This window comes from Staurois parvus, unplaced genomic scaffold (genome assembly GCF_062004578.1).
Source record: "Staurois parvus isolate SC_StPar_1 unplaced genomic scaffold, SC_StPar_1.0 ptg000634l, whole genome shotgun sequence".
NCBI classification, from domain to species: domain Eukaryota; kingdom Metazoa; phylum Chordata; class Amphibia; order Anura; family Ranidae; genus Staurois; species Staurois parvus.
Window position 1 is genome coordinate 1,208,631 of NW_028318430.1, and position 22,898 is coordinate 1,231,528.

General features: G+C 40.1%; 1 protein-coding gene across 2 annotated transcripts in view; it reads right to left on the reverse strand.

The window, feature by feature from the left end:
- The window catches only part of CNGA3 (cyclic nucleotide gated channel subunit alpha 3), a 65,966-nt gene extending 44,096 nt beyond the window's left edge, over positions 1-21,870 (reverse strand). For both annotated transcript variants that reach the window (XM_089693474.1, XM_089693476.1), the window contains exon 1: positions 21,362-21,870. The gene's annotated coding sequence lies outside the window, so the exon portion shown is untranslated. The remainder of the gene's footprint in view (positions 1-21,361) is intronic.
- Positions 21,871-22,898: the final 1,028 nt, after the last annotated feature.

Consider the following 22,898-nt stretch of genomic DNA (forward strand, 5'->3'; position numbering starts at 1 on the left):
CGGACTTCTCCTTAAGATTTGTATACGATTCTTACCCCGCAGAGAGATGAGTGACTAAAATGGATACTCCCCAAGGGAGTCAAAACAAAACGTATCCATAGTGTAGTAGGTCATTTAAAAGAATTTATTGAAATCTCAGCAGTCCGTGTACACGGCAGTGTATAAACAATGTGGACTAACCGTCCAATGGTAAAGATGGCCGCCGGAGCTCCACGATGCTCCGGCGGTATGACGTCACGGCGTTCCTGGCTCCTCCTACGCGTTTCGTGCACACGCAAATCCCCCCAGACGACGTGCGTGTGCACGAAACGCGTAGGAGGAGCCAGGAACGCCGTGACGTCATACCGCCGGAGCATCGTGGAGCTCCGGCGGCCATCTTTACCATTGGACGGTTAGTCCACATTGTTTATACACTGCCGTGTACACGGACTGCTGAGATTTCAATAAATTCTTTTAAATGACCTACTACACTATGGATACGTTTTGTTTTGACTCCCTTGGGGAGTATCCATTTTAGTCACTCATCTCTCTGCGGGGTAAGAATCGTATACAAATCTTAAGGAGAAGTCCGCAGGTCACCTACCAAGGGACTACAGAGAAACATCTAGGAGCTCTGGAAGGAGGCTGTCACACCATCATATCGTGTCCAGCTGATGATTCTAAGGGGAATCTATATTTAAAACGCTCATATACCTGTGCGTTCTGGTGAGTGTGCACTTCTTCAGCACTATTTTGCACAACGCCTGATCACCAGGAGGATAAGAAATAGAGGAGAGCACTAAAGTCACCCATTTTTATGAACTGTTATATTTGTTCAGTTATCTATTATTGATTCTTTGATTTATTCCATAATATGTTCTAGTTTATAGCGCTGCATCTTTTGATTTACATTGTTTTGAGGGTGTATGGTACCTAATGTTCAGCTGCTATTCCATAGATGCGCTCGTATTTATTCTTTCTGATTTACAGTATATTACCCAATGTCTGCTAAAATAAAAAAGACTCAGCATGTCAAACCTTAAATTTGCATGCACCCATGAAATGTCGACAACCTTTGGTACCCTATATTTTCGATAGGCAGTGCTTTAAAAGCTCCTACAGGTCATCAGGTTACAGTTAATCAGGAATAATGGGCCTAGCATTATTGCTCTCATCAGGGGTCTAAAATGTAGACATACTGGCTGGAGAAAGTGAAACGGGGACCCAAAACTGATGTTTTACATGTTGCTTCTGTGTCAGTAACAGGAATGGGAGACCAGAGAAAAGACGCGACATAGCGAGGGTACCCAAAGTGGAGGTGGCTGTTATTGAGGTGTGTGGAAGTCATCCTGTGGTTGAAAAGCTACCGAATCAGTTCCAACTGACAGTCAGCAGTCATCCTATCAGCCGAAAGCAGTGTGGGTAAGCCCCCCCCCCTTACCCTGCCACTACTTATGATGTGCATTGATGGCAGTAAAAGCTAAGCTGAACTAAACCCTCCTGTACTTTACAGCCAAGGAAGCTGCCATTTTAGCCTTTGTTTGATCTGCGGTCACCATGGTGTTGATTATTTGATCAGTTATGACACCAGCTATTTGATAGCTTGATATATTGGTTAAGAGTGCAAACAACTGTGACAATTTTTATTCATGGTATACCTTGAATATAACTGTTTTGTGAAACCGTTAAATCGTTGGGTTTAGTTCCACTTAAAACTCTTTGTAAGATTAATTGAAAGAAGTTAAAGTGGAACTTGAGCCAGAAAATTAGGTCCTGCTAGATTACTTCAGGCTGCCCCATTTTGCAATTATAGCTATGTAAAACATTAAAAATAAGTGCATATGATGTTTAAATTCCAGTAATACACTCAGTCTCTCTGCACATGCTCAGTTGCTCTCTATTTTTTGACACTGTGCTGAAAATGCAGAGGCCATTCTGCTAACAGCCTAAAGATTTACTGCTGCTCATGGACTCTGGGCTTCAGCAAAATGGCAGCTTCCAGCATGAAGAAAAAGGAATAATGCTGGAGGCAAATAACAGCACGTACTAATTTTGGTAGCAGAATTATTAATGTGGAATAAATGTTTCTTGCTAAATAACAGTGGGCTCCATTCATGAAGCGGTATGCACTACTTAAATAAATACATTAAAATTCCACGTAACATTTTTCAAACATTTTTTGGGCATTCCCAAAAAAAAAACGCTTTTAAAATACTGCATGCAGTATTTTTTATTAAATATGCAGTATTTATCTCACTAAGCCATGTAGTATTTTATCTCATGCGATATCCAGTGGGGTGGATACAGGGAAGAAGAATTAGAACCCTTGTCAGTTTTTATTGTTAAAAAAAGGTAAACTCAAATCTTATTACACAGCTACCCTCTTAGACCAATTATACTTCTGGTGGAATCCCTCAAAGGAAAAAATTTGGCCCATAATAGAAACCCTCCCTTTTCAACCACTTAAACCCCAAAATATACTCTTGACCCCACCTTCCAAACGCATACAACCCCAACTAAATCATCCCTGCATCAAAGCCTCCCTACAAGCTTGGAGGGACCTTCTATCCACCAAATTTAAGACATTAAACATGTACCTACCCAAACCAATATACTACACCTCTTCATTCCCTCACTAGATCTATCTCAATGGACAAAACAAGGAATAACCAACATAAGAGACCTCTACACCAATCAATCCTTACACCCATTCCAAACTCTTCAATCCAAATACAATATTCCTACTACTGAAAATTTTACATACCTCAGAATCGCTCATTGTCTACTAACAACTAACTTACCCCACAATACTATAATACCAACTACAGCCTACATTTTCTTCACCATACCCCAATACCCGGGTAAAGGTAAATCCTCCTTCTATACACACCTCATAAACTCGCAATTTACTCTACAAACAACCTCCCTAACCAATTGGGAAAAAATCCTTTCAGCCCAAATATCTTTAAAATGTTGGGAAAATACCTTCAACATCACTTATAAGGCTACCCGATGTAGCTTCCACTGGGAGTCATATCTAAAAATACTCCACCAATGGTACCTAACCGCGGTTAAAATTTCCACCTACTACCCGAAACAGTCCCCTACATGCTGGAGACTATGTGGGGAGATAGGCTCAACAATCCACATTTTGTGGTCATGCAAATCTCTTCGCTCCTTCTGGAATACTACATTCCAATTAATCTCTGAAATAAACACAACTCCGTTAGTCCCGAACCCCTAATTAGCACTCCTACACATCGGAACCGAGAAATTCCATCCACGTTCCCGAACAATTATTACCCACATACTCTTTGCCGCCAAAATTAATATTACTAGATTATGGAACACAAATAATACCCCCTCAATCTCCTCATTAATTACAGACCTTAACATTCAATGCCAAATGGAAAAACTCTCCGCAATCAATACCTCCTCCTACCACAAATTCAATATCCAGTGGACCCGATGGCTAAACCACCCAAAATGTTATATACAACACTGAAGGCATCTCAGAAAATGAATTCACACCCCACACCAAGACTGGTATCTCCTCAACTCCCCAGTTATGCTCCTCCCTCCCCAATCCTACCCTCCCTCACCTCTCCGCCAACATCCCACCTAACCTAATTCCCCATACTCCTCACCAAGGTTCTTCAAATACCCACAAATACCTCTGATGATATTGCTAAACAGGATCAACACCCCATCGTTCCAGAGGGTTGATCTGCAACAAAATGATTAACCATATGTGTCTACTGTAATGTTATATGACTAAACCTTATTTATGTTCCCTGTTTTCCCCTGTTGTTTCCCCGTTTATCCTTGAAAAACTCAATAAAAATTATTGAAACATAAAAAAAAGGTCAAATAGTTGAAACCGTAGAAATATGCCAATTCACTAAGTCAGTGCGGTCCCTGCAGCCTATGTATTAATACAAAAGAAAAATGGTGACTGGAATACCAGTCAAAGGGAAGCTGCTTTCACAGGACACATGTGCTGTATTAAAAACAACTAAGTTAAGTAAATACAAAATGTCTTTAAAAATGTCAAAACTTTTATGAAAATAGTATAAAAAATTACACATCTATATAACTACCCTTCTTTCACCAATAAAAAATACAATGTTGTCTTTTTTATTGCTGGAAGAAGGGTATTTATATGTGTGTTATTTTTTCTTTTATACTATTTTCATTCAATATTTGACATTTAGAAAGATATTTTGTATTTATGTAAAGTATAACTAAATGGAAAACTTTTTTTTTTAGTTTTGGATAGGGTCCTAAATTTTGGCCTGTCCCTAGAAAAGTAATAGAGGGGACATCTTTAAATAGGGACACTGGTTCTGGTGACCTGGGGGGCCTTAAGGGATTCCCTTGATTTGCAGGATTTCCTCTCACTTCCAGTTTTGGCTATGGGACATGAAGTGAAGGTAAATCTCCTCAATGGGACACAGATGGTAAAACAAGCTGACAGGGGGTCTAGCCCTCCATTACTCTATCCAAAATGAAAAGGAAAGTTTTGCCTTTAGTTACACTTTCAAGAAGCCTTTCTCAGCCTTTTCAACACAGAGGAACCCTTAAAGTAACTCTTCAGTCCCAGGAAACCCTTGCTAAAAATGACTATTTCTACAACTCATGATACATTAGTGTGATGGTCATTGGGAAGAATGCTCCTTATACATGTGGTCACTGGGAAGAATTCCCTCCCTTATAGATAGCTAAAAAGATCAATGATGTCAGTGGGAAGATATCTCTAAAAATAATTGTGAAAAAGTAAAGTATCCCCACTACATATATGAAAAATGGTATATGTTCTAACAAGGGATTAGACCATTGTGACATGCATGCATATTGTATTATGTCTGGAGTGGTTTGGAGTTTTTTTGCAGAAAATGATGTATATGCTTGTACATACACAAGAAAAGTCTCTAAGAATCTGATGAAATGACAGTAGAAAATTGATTGATTTTACTATGTTTAATAGGGTGGATTTACTAAAAGCACATAAAGTGAGCACTTTGAAAGTGCAGTTGTTCCAGAGCTTAGTAAATGAGGGCAGCTCTGCTGACTTCCATCTCCCAATCAAGTGCAAGCAGAAATGCAGTTTTTTTTATCCTTGCACGCGATTGGGTATTCTTTTTAATGTGAAGCTTTACCTCGTTTACTGCACAGTCTATTTGCTCTAAAGTAGAGCTATAGGGAAAACTATTTTCATTTTGGATAGAGTAAGGGAGGGTTATAACCCCGGCAAGTAGAGTAAAGGAGTGCATGTCTCAACTTATCACACTTTCCTATGTTTCTATCATGAAACTGTCCCAATTTATTTTGTACTGTGGACAGTTAGAGTTACAATTTGATGTAGAGCAGAGCAGAATGCTTAGCACATGGCCATGTATCAAAAGCACAATCATCAAATCTACTTAGGGAAAGGTAAGAATGTTCAAAAGAGGACAGGCTTTACAATGGAAAACTTTGTAGGATGCATCTCTTCTTTGTCAGCCGGTCTGAATGGCCTTCATGAACATGCAATATATGTAAAATGTAACTTAAAGTGGAATTACACAGCATCTGAGCACAGCAAACCAAAAACACAATTTAATTCATTTTTAATATTGAAAATAAACTCCCCCATCCACCAATGTCCCCTTGCTTTATTTTGTTGAAAATTCACTTTGAAAAACACCCCCTAGCATTTCTAGACATGGCCATCTTGAGTAAGGGCAGATGATTCATATAGCATTTACTTCCTGGAATCCATCTGTCCTTAGCTCAGCCATGCAGGTAGGAGGGTGTGCTTATCTGAGAAAGCCCCTCCTCCCCTCCTTAACCACCTCCCGTCCGGCCGTTGTATATAAACAGCCAGACGCTGGCAGTGCAGGGTCGGGTGGCCATTTATAAATGGCCTCCCCGCCCCCTGCTTGTGTGCGCTCCCTGGGAGCGCGCAGCACCACAATCCGGTGCCCACTGTGTCCTCAGGACACAGTGGAACACCGGTCGTCGTACGGGACCTCTGTGCAAGGTCCCGATCATGCGATCACTGATTGGCCAATCAGTGATGACATGCAGAGTAGTAAGCAAGATGTCACTTCTGACATCATTGCTTACTACGTGTGAAATCTGTGAATGATCACAGAGGTCACATAGTACAAGGCTATTCACAACAGCCTTGTACCATGTGACAAGCTGTGACCAATCACAGCTCACACAGTAGTTCTCAATGGCTGCAAGAATGCAGCCAGAGAGAATGAGAAATGATTGCTTTTACAGCCTTTATGGGTGTAAAAGCAATCAGTGTAATAAAAAAAGAAAAATCTTCATCACCCCCCACAAGTAGTACATGGTGACACTGTACTGCTAGGGTGACAGTATGTAAAAAAAACAAAACAAATAATAAAAATAAAAAATAAAATAAAATTGTAAAAAAATTTTTTTTAAAATTATAATTTTTGGTTATAAACTAATTTGGGTTATTTTTTTTTTACTAAAAAGACAACAGAATACATTTTGGCCAAGATTTATGATTAAATATTATTTATTTGCAAAATTTTATAAGAAAAACACTTTTTTAAAAAATATTTGGACTTTTACATATCAAAAAAAAAAAATAGGTGAATAAATACCACCAAAATAAAGCTTTATCTGTCTTAAAAAAATGCTAAAAAATTCATATGGGCACAGTGTTGCATGACCACTCAATTGTCATTCAAAGTGTGAAATTTGGCCTGGACAGGAAGGGGGTAAAAGTGTCCGGACATGAAGTGGTTAAGACTCCTGTGATGGGATCATTTGCCTAGGCCTAGAAACCAGGAACCAACTGAATAAATGTACAGATAAAGTTTAAAACAAATGCATATAATATACATTCCTATCTATTTACTAATGCTAGCAGCAAAGGCATTAAAATGTCACTGTTGATTGAGAGAGTGACCTTCCACTTTAAGGACAACTGTACATTTAATCTATACTTTACTAGGTCTTCCCAGAATTTGATAACTTACCTCTGATACAGCACTGTGCCATCCTCTGGTGTTTACATCCTATCTGGGGAAAATCTGTTCAGTGCTGCCCGTGCCTGAGCATTTTGGCTCCATGGGTTTGAATGGGCTGTCTACCTGGATTCAGGCCAAGCACTGAACAGATTTTTGATGGCAGAGATGTAAATAAAAGAGGAGGTGCTGGTGGATCAGAGTATGCAGCTGTGGAAGGAGTATAGAATAATGTGGTTTGGTGGGGAATTGAGTTTGAGTTACCATAAGCATAAAGCTGTCATTTCAACAAAACATTCAGATACATTTAAAGTAAATTTGTACTGAGAGCAGGGGCGGACTGACAACTCATGGGGCCCCCCGGGCAATAGGGGATCATGGGGCCCCTGTGTCCTTGCCCAAACTCAAAAAAGCCTATGAAAAAGGTACCAGGGGCATCTCATGGGGCCCCCTACTGACTCCGGGCCCTCGGACAGTGCCCAAGTTTCCAAATGGTCAGTCTGCCCCTGACTCAGAGAAATACAGAGCTGCCATTCCTGACTTCCTCCTTTAAATGCTATATGTATGGATGTCTTTGGTTTTAGTATTTTCAAAGTCACTGAAATAGAACAAACAAAGTCAAAGTGATTTGCATACTTGCCTGGGTAATGACTTTTATAAAGCATTGAAGTCAGTGGTTTAGCATGACTGCCAGGTAACTGTAATTTCCAGAAATGGAGGTCAACAATAAAAAACCCACATATCTTTCAAATAGGTTTCCTTTGGTAAGATGTCTTAAAATTGTTACTAAACCCACAACAGTAAAATCAGTCTGTATATGCAGGAAAGCATGCTTGTTATACTCACAGTGGAATCTAAGGGGTTAATCCTCCACATTGTGTAAAAAGGATATTTGATCCTTCTCTGATCCTCTCCTTCTTCCACAGTCCCCGACCCATCTGCTGATAGAACAGAGCCTTGGAGGCAAGCTGTACATGCTCAGTTTGGTGTGTATTGCTAGAGAGTTTTTTTCTTGGGAGAGTGCATGTGATCAGCACAGGGTCAATCAGTGCTGTCCAGACAGAGGGTCAGGGGTCATGCAGCTTCATAGGCCAATCAGAGGAGCATGAAAACTCATCCTACAAGCTTTAAACAGTGCTCTGCTGGACATTGAAAGAAGTCACAAGACTGCTATATACTGCTGATGAGAAAAGGTATTTAGCAGTTTTTATTTACTAAAATAATTGCATTTCAATGTTCTATGTACTGTGGGAGACCAGATATAGTGAATTCAGGGTCCTGGGTTTAGTAACACTTTAAGAGCAGTATTGGTGTGCAAAACAGTAGAAACTGATCAGATTTCACATTTTATCAGTCAGGTGACTATAGTAAAATCATTGGTGGATGACTATTGATTTTTGCCACTGGTTATCATTCTCTTCTTAATGCTACTTTTGATGTTATAACTGTGTATTTATACTGCTTATTTATAAAATCTAAAATAACTGCACAGATTGTAAAAATTAAAGGAACTAAATGTTGTGTTCTATCAAGCTTACCTGGCACATTTGTTCATTCAGTCAGGTTAAACATAAGACTGATCTGACACTATCATATAATGCTCGTGATGGACAAGACCATAAACGTGGCTCTGCAGTAAGGCTGGCCATACAATATACAATTTTCTTTAGATTTACCAAAAACCATATAATAGTAGGTCAAACATAAACCACACTTTCAATTGTATCCAATTAAGCAAGCCCTTGCACTACATAGTTGAAGGTAAATCTAAAGGAAATTGGGCAGAAATTGAACAGAAAATTGTATAGTATATGGCCAGCCTTAGGCTGCATTCACACAGTGTTTTGTAGCTTGAAGTTCGCAGCTCTAAAACTGTTCAGACTTAAAAAGTCAATTGTTCTCCATGGTGCCTGTTCGCACAATCAGGTGTGAACAGGCACCATAGAGAACAATTGATTTTTTGCGTTTGAGCTATTTTGGAGCTTCAAGCTACAAAATGCTTAAGTGTGGATGCAGCCTTATTCCAGCCAAGAGACCCAATAGAATACCTGTGATAGCTGTCATTTCTGTACTGCATGTTGGACATAAAAAAGCTCTCTTTAGTGGCTCTTTAGAATTTCACTTTTGGAAAAAGTCAACTGAAATCAAGGGTTTTTTTCAAAGCAATACAACCAATTTTATTTTCTTAGCTTGTATAAATTCATAGGGGCAGTATGGGTTCATCAGTGGTGATTAAAATCATGGTTGGCTTATATTGGCCCCTTACCAGTCCATGCCTAACACTAAGAGGAGTTGCACTACTATCAACAAACAATAACTCTTGCTGTGAGACAATGGAAACTGTAAAGCAGATAGCTGCAGAAACAGCATTGGCGTATTTGTATTGGATTACATTCTATCCTGGTGCTTTGTACTGATATGAGTACGGACTGGTTTCTTACTAAGTAATAGTGGTCATTCACTTTTTACACAAACATACTTATTTATTGATTTGCTTAGTACCCATAACAGTACAAGAAAAAAAAATTGATTTCTTATTAAATATTTTATTGTATTTAAATGTAAATAGAGTGTTCACTTTGCAAGGGAATTTTCTGCAGAGCTTAGTGAATGAGGTCAAGTTCTGCTGACTTCCATCATCCAATCATGTAAAAATTCAGTTTTTTATTTTCCTTGCACATGATTGGGTATTTTTTGCAAAGTGAAATTTCACGACATTTATTAAACTCTGGGGAAACTTCCTTTGTAAAGTGCAATGCTGTAGCTTACCACATCCAAGTATACAGTAAGATACCGCACAAAGCTTTTAAAAAAAAGTGTTTGCATCCACTAAAAAATGCTACTAAAATACTTCATGAGTTATTTCATTAAGTCATGCCATATTTTAGTAGTGAAAACATGTGGTAATGTAAGGAGCCATCAAGGGTACCACGCTGACAGCTGAATGTAAAAAAAAGAATTTCCAGCAATTAAAAATTAAGAAAAAAAAACAGCTCCCTCCCCCCAATCCATACCAAGCCCTTCAGGTCTGGTATGGATTTTGAGGAGAACCCCCAAGCTAACATAAAACAAAAATGGTATGGGGTCCCCCTCAAAATCCATACCAGACCCTTACCTGAGCATGCAGTCCAACAGGTCAGGAAAGGGGGGGGGAAGCGAGTGCCCCCTCCTCCTAAACCATACCAAACCACATGCCCACAACATGGTGAGGTGCTTTGGGGTGGGGGGCCTTTTCCCCACTACTCTGGCCAGTAGTTGTGCGGGTTTGCGGGCAAGGGCTTATTGGAATCTGGAAGCCCCCTTTCAACATGGGGGGGCCCCCAGATCCTGTCCCCCCCATGTGAACCCCACTGACATCTGATGACTCATTGGTTGTTAAGGAAGCAGCGGCCACCTGCTCCTTAACAATCATGACAGAAACTGGTTGTTAAGGATGCCGGCGGCTGCCTGCTCCTTATCAACCAGTACATACCGCATGCAGCGACCACTACTTAATTACTGCATGCATTTAAATATTTATTTTCTTCTGTGAATTGAGTTTAACTTTTTTTATGCAGTCTTTACCGAGAGTTTTTGCTATTTGCGGTAAATACCACCTACTAGCAATAGTGAATTGACTTTTTCAGTATTGCATGTGAGATGTGGTCACGTGACCGACATAATGCATGTGATATCCTTTAGTGAATTGTCCCCATAATCTCTTGCAAAGTGAACAACCTATTTGCCTTTAGTAAATAACCCTATTTTCCTCTAGTGATCTTTGAACCTGCTTGGGTTCGATTTTGCTGGGAGTTTGGCAAATCCTGACAAACAAACAAACAAAACTTTGCCACAAATCCCATTGAAGCCTATGAGAGTGGAGCATGTTAATCAATTCAAGTCATTTAGGCAAGCTATTGTAAAAGTTTAAAATTTTGGGTTAAACAAAGAGTTGGAGCAATGTTGGAAAAGAGGGGGGGGGGAACAAGACCCCATTACTGCAATTCACAAAAGTAAAGTATAGTTTGCTAACTCACCCTAATTTCTCAATATGCAGTTTGTTGCCTCTCCCTATTCTCTCTCTACAGCAGCTTCAATAAAATTACATTTTGGCTGGTCTAACAGCAAATTTTTAGCCATCAGGATTTGCCACAAACACAAGATTTTCCTGATTAGACTTCCTAGAAACCAGAAAATGTTTATAGACTTATCTTTTAAGGTTTGTCATAAAGGTAAAGAAATGATAATCGGCTAGATACTCATTAAGAGCTCTTGAGACTATAGATGACAGTGTTAAAATAATCAACAGATAAATCCTGCAGTATTAGTGTTGTAAACAATAGATGTTGACATTTATTTTTTAATTTGAACAAGAGGGACTTCTATAAAATGATCTACTAGAATCAATCACAGACATATACAGTTGTGACCAAAATTATTCAACCCCCACTGAAATTGAGTGTTTTGGCCAGTTTGACATTGCTTTTGATCATTCAGTCATCTTGCTTACATTTACATTAAAGAGGCACTTGTAGGTCAGACAAATATAACATAACAGTTATAATGAAATAACCACAAATGTCTTTTCTGTGCTCACAGCATTATCAGTTTTATTCAACCCCCAAGTGACATTCAATCTTAGTACTTAGTACAGCATCCTTTTACAGTTATAACAGCTTTTAAACGTGAAGCATAGCTTGACACAAGTGTCTTGCAGCGATCTACGGGTATCTTCGCCCATTCTTCATGGGCAAAGGCCTCCAGTTCAGTCACATTCTTAGGCTTGCGCACTGCAACTGCTTTCTTTAAGTCCCACCAGAGGTTCTCAATCGGATTTAAGTCTGGTGACTGCGATGGCCACTCCAAAATGTTCCAGCCTTTCCTCTGCAACCATGCTCTAGTGGACTTGGAGGTATGCTTGGGATCATTGTCCTGTTGAAAGGTCCAACGTCTCCCAAGCCTCAGGTGTGTGACGGACTGCATCACGTTTCCATCCAATATCTCCTGGTACTGAAGAGAATTCATGGTACCTTGCACACGCTGAAGCTTCCCTGTACCTGCAGAAGCAAAACAGCCCCAAAGCATGATTGACCCTCCACCATGCTTCACAGTAGGCAAGGTGTTCTTTTCATCATAGGCCTTGTTCTTCCTCCTCCAAACATAGCGTTGATCCATGGGCCCAAACAGTTCTAATTTTGTTTCATCAGTCCACAGAACACTATCCCACAACTTTTGTGGTTTGTCCACATGGCTTTTGGCATACTGCAGTCGACTCTTCTTATTCTTTGGAGACAGCAAGGGGGTACGCCTGGGAGTTCTGGCACGGAGGCCTTCATTACGCAGTGTGCGTCTTATTGTCTGGGCTGAAACTTCTGTACCCACATCTGACAAATATTTTCTCAGTTCCTCAGCAGTCACACGGGGACTTCTCTCCACTCTACGCTTCAGGTAGCGCACAGCAGTCGAAGTCAGCATCTTCTTTCTGCCACGACCAGGTAGCGTTTCAACAGTGCCCTTTGCCTTGAATTTGCGAATGATGCTTCCTAAGGTGTCTCTTGGTATGTTTAACATCTTTGCAATCTTCTTATAGCCATTGCCCTTCCTGTGAAGAGAAATCACCTCTTCTCTTGTCTTCCTGGACCATTCTCTTGCCTTCACCATGTTTGTAACCACACCAGTAAATGTCTAGAAGGAGCTGAGTATCACAGTCATTTTAAAGCTGCCTAATTGGTGCTTATTATGCTTGATTGCTGCTCGGTGACATCCACAGGTGTTTTCAATACCTGATGGAAAGCACCTGTATGAACCTCTGTTCTTCAGAGTGGTAGTCTTTAAGGGGTTGAATAATTGTGGCAATGAAGAAACCACATAAGAACCATTTACTACTGTATTACATAAACAATTGATGTCATTTTAGTTGCATTTGGGTAGTTACAACGTCCTTGTAGGATTTGATTCTGAATACAATTCCAAATGTACACTATAGTCCCTAAACCCCTTTACAGCATTGGGGGTTGAATAATTTTGGTCACAACTGTAATAGTAGTCATTTCACTTACAGATGACTACCTTAGATATGGTGTCATGGTCAGGGGCCCATATCCACCAATAGAAGAACAAACCAGGTGATTGCAGGAACGTACCCACGCTTAAAGGCAGCAAAAAATCCTGCTGGACAGTACAACGCTGGTGGCCACTTCAACTCTGGTTATGTGTAGACACAAAAGTGACAGGGACGCACAGGGGCACGTTGGAAACTCAGAGGTGCACTTGGAGACACAAAAGCACACAGAGGCAAGCTGGAGACACATGGATGCACAGGAGACATGGAAGCACACAGAGGTGGGCACTGAAAACTGAGACACACACAAGGGCATGTTGGAAGCACAGGGGTATTCTGAAGACATGGAGGTGTACAAAGGCACACAGGAGGCACAAGGGTGCTCTGGATACACAGAGCTGCATTGGAGGTACTGGGGTGCAGCTGGAGTATGCAGAGGAGGCACAAGGACTAAATAGAACACTAGGACTTGGGAGGCATAGAGAGGGACAGAAACTTAGGTAAGCCACTGGAAACACAGGCAGGGCTGAACTTAAGAGTAGCGACGTGTTGATCAAACACTACTGCTATCTCCTGACTGGCCACAGCACCAGCGAAGAGACCAGCCACTGGATCCTAGGTAGGATGACACAAAGAAAAGATGCAAAGTGGAGGTTGATGTAAACCCTGCACTTTGTCATAAACAATCACAATTTTGTTTTAGGTACAAAACTATTTTAACCTTTTTTTCATTCTTTGTTTTCTTTGCAGCCACTTCCTGTCCAGCATAAAAGGTGTTGAAATGGCCACTTTAAGTGATTTTAAACCTAAAAGCAAACATTTGTTATATTGCAGTTTACTGATCTTTAGATCTAATGGCTGCATTCTTTTATTTTCACCTGGTGTTATAGCCACTATGTCTGTTGTTTTTCAAAAGAAAAAGCTGTCCTGCAGATGTAGCAGTTACGGGGATGAGGCAAACCATTTAACAATGACAGGGATGCTTACAATGATCAGCTTTTATTAAAGCAGAGTTTCACCTAAAAAAAAAAAAAATAAATAAAAGTCAGCAGCTACAAAAACTGTAGCTGCTGATTTTTAAAATATAGACACTTACCTGTTCCTCGGTCCAGCAGTGTCCTCACCACCGCTGGTTTCACCGGCTGTCATCTCTCCCTGGCATTGGCATCTTCAGTGTGGGCACCTGGCTGTGACAGCCTGCGGCTTCACTTCACTGCGCATGTGCGAGAAGTGCTGCACTTTGTGAAAGGCCCAGCCATCTTTTGGAACCTGTCACATGTCCCAGAAGACTACGGGGAGGTAGGAGGGGAGGACAAATTACGCCAAATTCGGGTAACCCGCTTCCCCCCCCCCCCGCTCCCCAAAGGTGCCAATCCTTAATGGGGAGCGGAGGACAAAGGCTTAAAGCGGAACTTCCCCTTTTGGGTGGAGCTCCGCTTTAATTCATGTAAAAATCTTTATCCCAAAAGCAAAACACTGTTTGCTGTAACTGCTTAAAAGGTTTTGGCTCAAGTTTGGCTTCATTTTGTTAGTGTAGCTAAAGCTGGCTTTATTTTGTTAGTGTCTCTAAATCTGCTAGTACATCTAACACTCCTTCCAGACTGACAATGCTGCTGTTTAAAGGTGCCCCCTGTGCTTCTTCATCCGGGGGGGGGGGGGGGCTGTATAAAACAGGAGGTGTGTTACTGGCCAGATCACCAGGGAAAAAGCCTAAAAGAAAGAAAACTAATGCAGAAACCACATTTAAGGATTGGTAAACTGCAATATATTAAATGTTTGGCTTTAGGTTTCATATTACTTCAAAGTCTCCATCAGATGCCTGTGTGACAAGGTGACAACACAGCAGTATATTTGGAAGACATTCACAGAGCAGAAAGTGCCAGAACAGTCAGGTATTTATTTTAATGTTTTAAATGACCTTAACATGTTAAAGCCTATATTAGAGTTTGCTGATTGGTTTTACATATACTGTACTTTGTAATTCTGTCTTTATAATATTATGCTTTTTCTCTATGGAAAAACAAATGTCAAAGCTAAAAGGTATCTAAGTACAATAAATTTCGTGGGAGCTCCTTCTAACAGATGTAGCACATTCTTAATGGTAGCACAAGATAAAAAAATGGGACATATGAGCTCTGATGTCTAGGGTTGCCAACTCATCCCTTTAAAACTGAACACATATTAATTACACAGGTTCTGTGGCTGATTCAGATGGCAATATGACTCACTTAGTGCCTTATGCATTGAATTATCCCTAGAACCTGTGTAATTAATAAGTGTTCAGTTTTAAAGGGATGAGGTGGCAGCTCTAGCTGTCACCCTACCTACCAGAAATAAGTATCTCATTTTAACCTTTCCATAAGTTTATAAATGTCATAAAATGCTGTTGACTGCATTGTGGGTCACATTCTCTCACCATAGCAGACACAAATGCCTGGCTGTTGATGTCTTAGTGACATCTAAAACAATACATGAATGATGTACTGTAAATATAAGTAGGTAAATGTAAGCAGGTAGTAGGGTCTATTAGAGTATATGACTCTTAAGTTCATATTCGTAAATGTATAATTGAAGTCCAAGGGCTGCATCTTATACAGGTAATGCACTTACCTGTATAAGGAGGTTATACAAAGTAAGGAGGTTATAGAAAATATTTTCTGTAAGATCTGTTATGGTGCTAGGATAAATTGTTTTAGTATCCAACTGGAAGATTGGTAAATTTGTCCTACCACCATTGGGTTACATTGGGATCCAGTGGTCTTCCCAGATTGAATACCAGTTAACAAGCCCCCCCACCCCCTCCATGTTTCTCATTGTCATAAAATGAATGCCTGTGTACTATGTAACTGGAATAGGGATATGCCATGGCCCCAGCTGTCCTTCATTTGGAGGGACTGTCCCTATTTTGACATCAAATCCCTCTGTTCTTCATGCAGCCTCAGTTGTCCCTTGTTTTGATCTCATGTGTCTATCGCTTTAAAAAAATGTCCTGTTTTATCACCAAAAAGTGTTATACTGCACTAAACATTTTATCCAATCTCTATATTACTGCATTTTCTATTTTAAGTGACAATATAAAGGAAAAATAGAGGTCAATAATGCACTTGTGTGGTTTAGTCAATCATTTGCTGCATATTAGATCCATGTGGTCTGTGTGATCAGGACCATGGCAAGGAAATGTCCTTTGCTGCATACTGTGTGCTAAAATGTGTCCCTCTTTATCATTTCAGAAAGTTGGGGGGGGGGGGGCAAGATATTACAGTGTATTTACTTGGTACAGAATATACCAGAACTATATGAGGGAACAGTAAAGAAAACCAAATAATAATACATGGCTAAACATCCACAGTCTTGCAGCTGTTTTCTCCCACATACAGCATATATACAGTGACTATGAAATGTGATTGTTATCAGTTATAACATTTACATTCAGTTCGATTTAAAAAATGTCTCTTTTCAATAAATATCAAGATTTTATACTTAGTGATGGCTATTAAAGAATGTTCCCTTTATGCCTTGATTATTCTTTAAACCTGGCTCACGCTTGAGCATGGGTATTTTCATGTAATTTTGTAGCTTTTCCTTTGTGTTTTTTAGTCATTTTCAGGCTTGATCTTTTTTTTTTTGTCAATGGAAAACTACAGTAGTTACTAGGGGAAGCCGTTATGTGCTTTTTAGGTGCTTCCACTGAAGTATTGATGCAAAAACACACAATTATGCCCCCAAAAAGCTCCTGTACCTTTTCTGAATGTATGCACAATAAAATAACATGGGAATCTGGTGTTGAGTGTTGAATCGTTTCTGGAAATGTGCTTCAAGTTACATAGGTGTGAATGGGGGCTTAGCATCGCAGAGAAGGATGAAGGTAAGCCTCATACAAATACTAGTGATTCTAATACTAAGGTAGATACTATCATTATAGTCCACATCATACATGAGCACTGACATTATGGCTTTTGTTTCTTTCTTACTGAAACCTATTTAAATTATTTCATGTGAAATAAATCAGCTCTGTTTTGTTACATTTATATCCAGGTATAATCAGTGCATGACATCAACCTTTATTGGGGGTAACCGTGAACAACAGGATTTTCTTTGGCTGTTCAGTCACAGTGGATAACAACCAATGTTTCTTATAGCAACCTTACGCAACAACCTTCACCTAACCTTAAGCAGCTGGCATTTAAAGTGAAAAATCCTATCTAGTGCTTCAAATCATATGTCATGTACCCATACACCTACTATATATCATCAATTGCAATGTTAAGTATTGCAAATGATGATATATAGTAGATGTATGGGTACAGTGCTTATGATTGGAAGCACTAGATAGGATTGATTTATCTGCATTTAGCGTGGCATATTTTATAAATACACAGTGGATATCAGGTTTCCATGTAAAGTCACTTATTTGTCATTGTTTAAGTTCTAGACTTTGAATATAAAGCTGTAGTAAACAGCAAAAAAAAAATCTCCCTGCAGGTTAAGAGCATAAATTGTTAGTATACATCACATACTAGCACATCATGAAAGACTTACCTGAAAACAAAGCCCTCCAGCGGAACGATGTCACGTCTCCCCAAGGCTTCCATCTTCACTCGGTCTTCCTTCCAGGTCCGTGAGCTGAAGCTATCTGATTGGCCGAGCCACGTTGTCGTCACTCCACGGCACGGCTCTCTCAATGGACGGCACGCCGTCCACTGAAAGTGTAGTGCGCACAGTGAATGTGTCCTAAATGGTGCACGTTTAGAAGATATTTACAGTAGCTACAGGTAAACCTTATTAAAGGCTCACCTGTAGGTAAAAGATACAAAATTGAGTTTACTTCCACTTTAAAGGAAACCTGTCTCAAATGGGGGTAATTCAAACTAAGTAAATCCAAATGTTACTCCATTGAAACCCCCATGCCAATACGGTAAGTACATCAGTAGTTATAGGAAGCTGACCTTATATGCAAATTTGACTTTTCCTATTCAGCTTTGTCAAACCCCTTTACACCTCTGAGCCTCCCTACTGGTGCATACAAACTCCCATCTTGGAAGAAAGGGTCAGATTGATTTTCACTAGGATAGATCTGCATATAAATCCATCTACATATACAGTATCTCTGATTGTTTTCACATGCGGGTTTCAGTGACTGTAACCCCTCTTTAAGTAAATTTTTGATTGGACAGTTAATTGGCATTACCCAAGTATCTGCTAGTATTACTTTAACCCCCATAGCGGTCTGATTATGTCAGTATTTCTGTGCTCAAAGCGGTACATTTTTTTGCATGGAAATATGTTGTTTTTTTATTGTAGGCCTGTAATTCTTAGGAATAACTCACTAAAATCTTTCCGAACAAGAGTCTAGTAAACATCCCGGGTATGATAAAATTTGAAACATGAAATTATAAATTATAATATAATAAATAATACATTTAATTCAATAATGTAATCAAACTAAAAACACTGAAATTTGAAATAGAGTGCTAAGTTTGCACATCGCTGAGCTCAGTCACAGAATCGTTTTCAGTGTCTGATGACGAATTTTCCCACGAATCATTATCACTCAATTCTGCAAGTAGTTCTAATTTACTATCTCTGTTCTCTAGCTGGTCTAAAACCGCTTTTGACCTAAAGGGACGCTTTTTGGATGCCATGGACGTTTCTCAGTTTCCAAGCAGAAAGAACAGTAAATATGCAGGCAGGGCACAGGACAAAGCACTAGGGACAAAATGTATGTGAAATGCTTTGATACAGTAATGTAATTCTATCAGATTTTAGTGTATTGAGTGAATGTCAAATTTTTACATTTTTGAATTTCCCGCCGGTTCCGTCCTCTGTACGTCCTGACGCTCGCAGGGAACGGAACCTGGAAGACAGATGTCGGCATCGGCCGGAGGACATGGCCGGGGACGCTGCAGGGGGGACATCGCGGGAGCGCCGGACAAGGTAAGTGCTGGAGGGATCCCTGAGCAACACTGCTGTGTATTCCCGAGTGTAGCTTGGGATTACCTCTTCTGGTACTGAAAGTTAACCCTGAACTACACTCGGAAATACCGCCAGGGGGGTTAAAGTGATACTAAAGTCTGGTTAAAATCTATTTAAATATACTGTATATTCTTAGTTCATAAAAATACCTACTGTTGCTCTCAGTCTCCTCCAGATCTCCAAATTCACTTTTTTTTTTGCTGTTGTGATCCGACTTCCTGTTAGAAGATGGCTACCTTTGTTCTCCATGGTCCCACTGTATGTAGGAACCAGCGCTGGGACAAGGGGTGGGCAGGAGGGTTGGCTGCCCTGGGCGCTGTAGCATCATGTGAGGTGGGGGGGGGGGCACCACAAGGAGATTGAGGAGGGAGGGGATTTGTGTTGAGAGGGAGAATTTTTGGAGCAGCAGGGTGTAAGAATTTTTTCTGGATGGGAAATTTAGGGAGGTAAGCTCTAGAAGTGGTGATCTGGGGGGGGGGGGGGATTTGTGTTGGGAGGGGGGAAGAACATTTGTGCTAGGAGGGAGGATTTGGGGGCATTGTGCTAGAAAAAGTGATCTGGTGGGGGGGGGGATTTGTACTGGGAGGGTATTTTTTTTATGGGGGGGATTTGTACTAGTAGGGCTGATTTTGGGTATTTGTGCTAGGAGGGGAAATTGGGGGGGGGGGGATTTGTGCTAGGATGTGGGATTGGTGGAGGGGAATTTATGCTGGGGGGGGGGATTTGGAGTGGATTTGTGCTTGGAGGGTAAATTTGAGGGCTGGAGGACTTGTTCAAGGAGGGGTAATTTTTTTTGGGGGGGGAGGGAATTTGTGCTGGGGCATATGGGGAGAAAGGGGATTTAAGCTAGGGAGATGGAGGGGGCAAACATTTGTGCTGGGAAGAGGGATTTCAGAAGGGGGTGGATTTGTACTGGGAGGATGGGGTATTTATGCTTAGTGGGTAAGCATGCAGATTAGTGCTCGATTTTTTTTGGGGGGGGGATTTTTGCTGACACATAAAGCTCATACCTTTTGGGGGGGGCGCAATTTGGCATGTTCACCATGGGCTCTAGATGACCTTCTCCCGGCACTGATAGGAACGTAGCCACCTTCTCTTGTGCACTTTTAAGATGGACTATGGGATTTGTAGTGTACATAGAGCAGTGCAAATAACCACAACTAACATGCACTGCTCATTGCACACAAACAGAAGTGGGGGGGGGGGAGTGGTTCAAGAGCAAACGCAATAAGAACCAATTTCATGAAAAATATATTGCAGGGCCATTATGCAGTGGATGTGTATGAATTATTTTGTAGAATGAAAATATAATTTAGTGTCACTTTAATTACAACTTTGTAAAATCACTGCTATACAGTTATAACCATCATTACTAGTGAAAAATATCAGCACTGAGGAAACAATGCGCTCAAGGTTATCTATGAAACTAATAAACAAGTTATTGTCAGGCATGATCTATTATCTCAGCAAGACAGTTGCTGTAACAATTCTACACAGTAGCACCATTTACAATCTGACAGATGAGGGTTAAGGACTTTGATCCAGCTTGTCCTTTCTTCCTTGCCAAAAAAAAGCAAAGAGAATGAAAATCCAGCAGGTAGTCTATTCATATTCACAGATGGTTTATTGATGTAGAAAAAAAAACCCAAACCCCTACAATATACCATTTATTCCATTTATGATGTATAGCTTGTTTCTGTAAGAAGGAAGTCCCTGCATGGCAGTGCTGTCATTACCACCTCATGTGTGTCACTGCCTTTGCTTGTGTGTATATAAACAAAAAGTGATTGTAATTGTAGAATAGGTTGTCAAGACCTTGATTCCTATTCCAAGCCACAAGACTTGTACTCTGATTATAGTTCACATCAGTGTAAGCCTGGCTGATCCAGGTCAATGTCTTTGAAACTGTGCTTCCATCCGTCTACCAAGCTATACTGTGTATTATGTATTTGCCTATTTTTATTTTTTTTCCTTGCATTTCCCTATTTGTTTATGCATAAGGAACAGAAACCCTTTCAACATCGCCTTTTTTAAAAAAATATATACTTAAGCACATTCAGATAATGTAATAGTTTGTAAACTATAAAGAAATGACTTCTGTATCTATCTATTCTGTATAATCTTTATATAAATAAATATCTGCAGATCTCATTACAAATCACAACCCTTCAGCTGGGATGATCTTAAGCCAAACTTGTCTTCAGACTGAACACAACAATTAAAGTGAAAGCCTAATTCCCCTGTACAGAGGATTGCTATCTTATTAAGTGCTTTGTTAATTATGGTCACCATGGCAACTGACCCTTTTACTAGGAGACTGTGAGCCAAGTTGCCACCATCCCCTTGCCCCATATGAAATGCTCCATGGCTGACAGCTCACCTTATATCCACGTTGTCATCAGCATTCTCTGAAGTTTCATATCGCTGGAGGTGAGCTGTTGCATCAACTCTTTGGCATAGTGAAGCGCCCTTCTGCTTTGGTCCTTCTTACTGAATGTCAGCTGCTGTTATGTCATCCCAGGCTGCCCTTATTTCTGGATCTAGAGATTCTTATGGCATGATGGACCCCATTTATCCGGAGCTCTCCATGTCTGCTCTAGAGACTTCCATCCCCTTCATATCCTCAGCATGTAATGATGAGACAAGTAGCGCCCTCACCCGTCACACTGGAGCTAACGGAGCCGATGCTAGCGGTGACAACACTCGCAGTTTATTCAGCAGCTGCTTTCCTGGCCGGGGTGTCGAGGAGGTGTCGGGGGCAGCGAGAGAGGCACAACGCACATGCGGTTCAGCACCAGGAGTGTGGACAGCGCACAGCAGGAGCGCCAGGTCCAGGAGTGTGGAGGAGCCCACACTGAGCTCCCAGCAGATCTGGACGGCTGCTGCTCCCCTCCTCCTCCTCTACTGCAACATCTAAGACCTGTGCTCAACACACAGCTCTCCTATGGACACATGCCACTCATGTGCTCTTACACCAGGAACTCACCTTCTCATTGTACACCCCACTGCTACCTCTGCGGACCCATATATACAGGATAAAGAATGGAAACTATATATATATCTATATATATATATATATATATATTATAAACTATAATATATTAAACATATATAAGAACACAAAATAAAACACTTGCACACTGCACTGCTACCTCTGCGGACCTATATATACAGGATAAAGAATGGAAACTATATATATATAATAAACTATAATATATTATATATAAGCACACAAAATAAAACACTTGCACACTGCACTGCTACCTCTGCGGACCTATATATACAGGATAAAGAATGGAAACTATATATGTATATATATATATATATATATATATATATATATATATATATATATATATATAATAAACTATAATATATTAAACATATATAAGCACACAAAATAAAACACTTTCTCACAGTACACTGCACTGCTACCTCTGCAAGCCTATATATACAGTATAAAGAATAGAAACTTTATATATATATATATATATATATATATTATAATATTTTAACATATCTACACACACCCACACAAAATAAAACACTTTCTCACTGTACACTGCACTGCTACCTCTGCAAACCTATATATGCAGTATAAAAGAAACTATATATTTATATATTAAAACTATAATATATTAAACATACACACACACTAAAACACCTTCCCACTGTACACTGCACTGCTACCTCTGCAGACCTGTATATACAGTATAAAAAAACTATATACAGTATATTTATATGTATTAAAACTATAATATATTAAACATACACTATATTGCCAAAAGTATTGGTCGGCCTGCCTTTACACACATATGAACTTTAATGGCATCCCAGTCTTAGTCCGTAGGGTTCAATATTGAATTAGCCCACCCTTTGCAGCTATAACAGCTTCAACTCTTCTGGGAAGGCGGTCC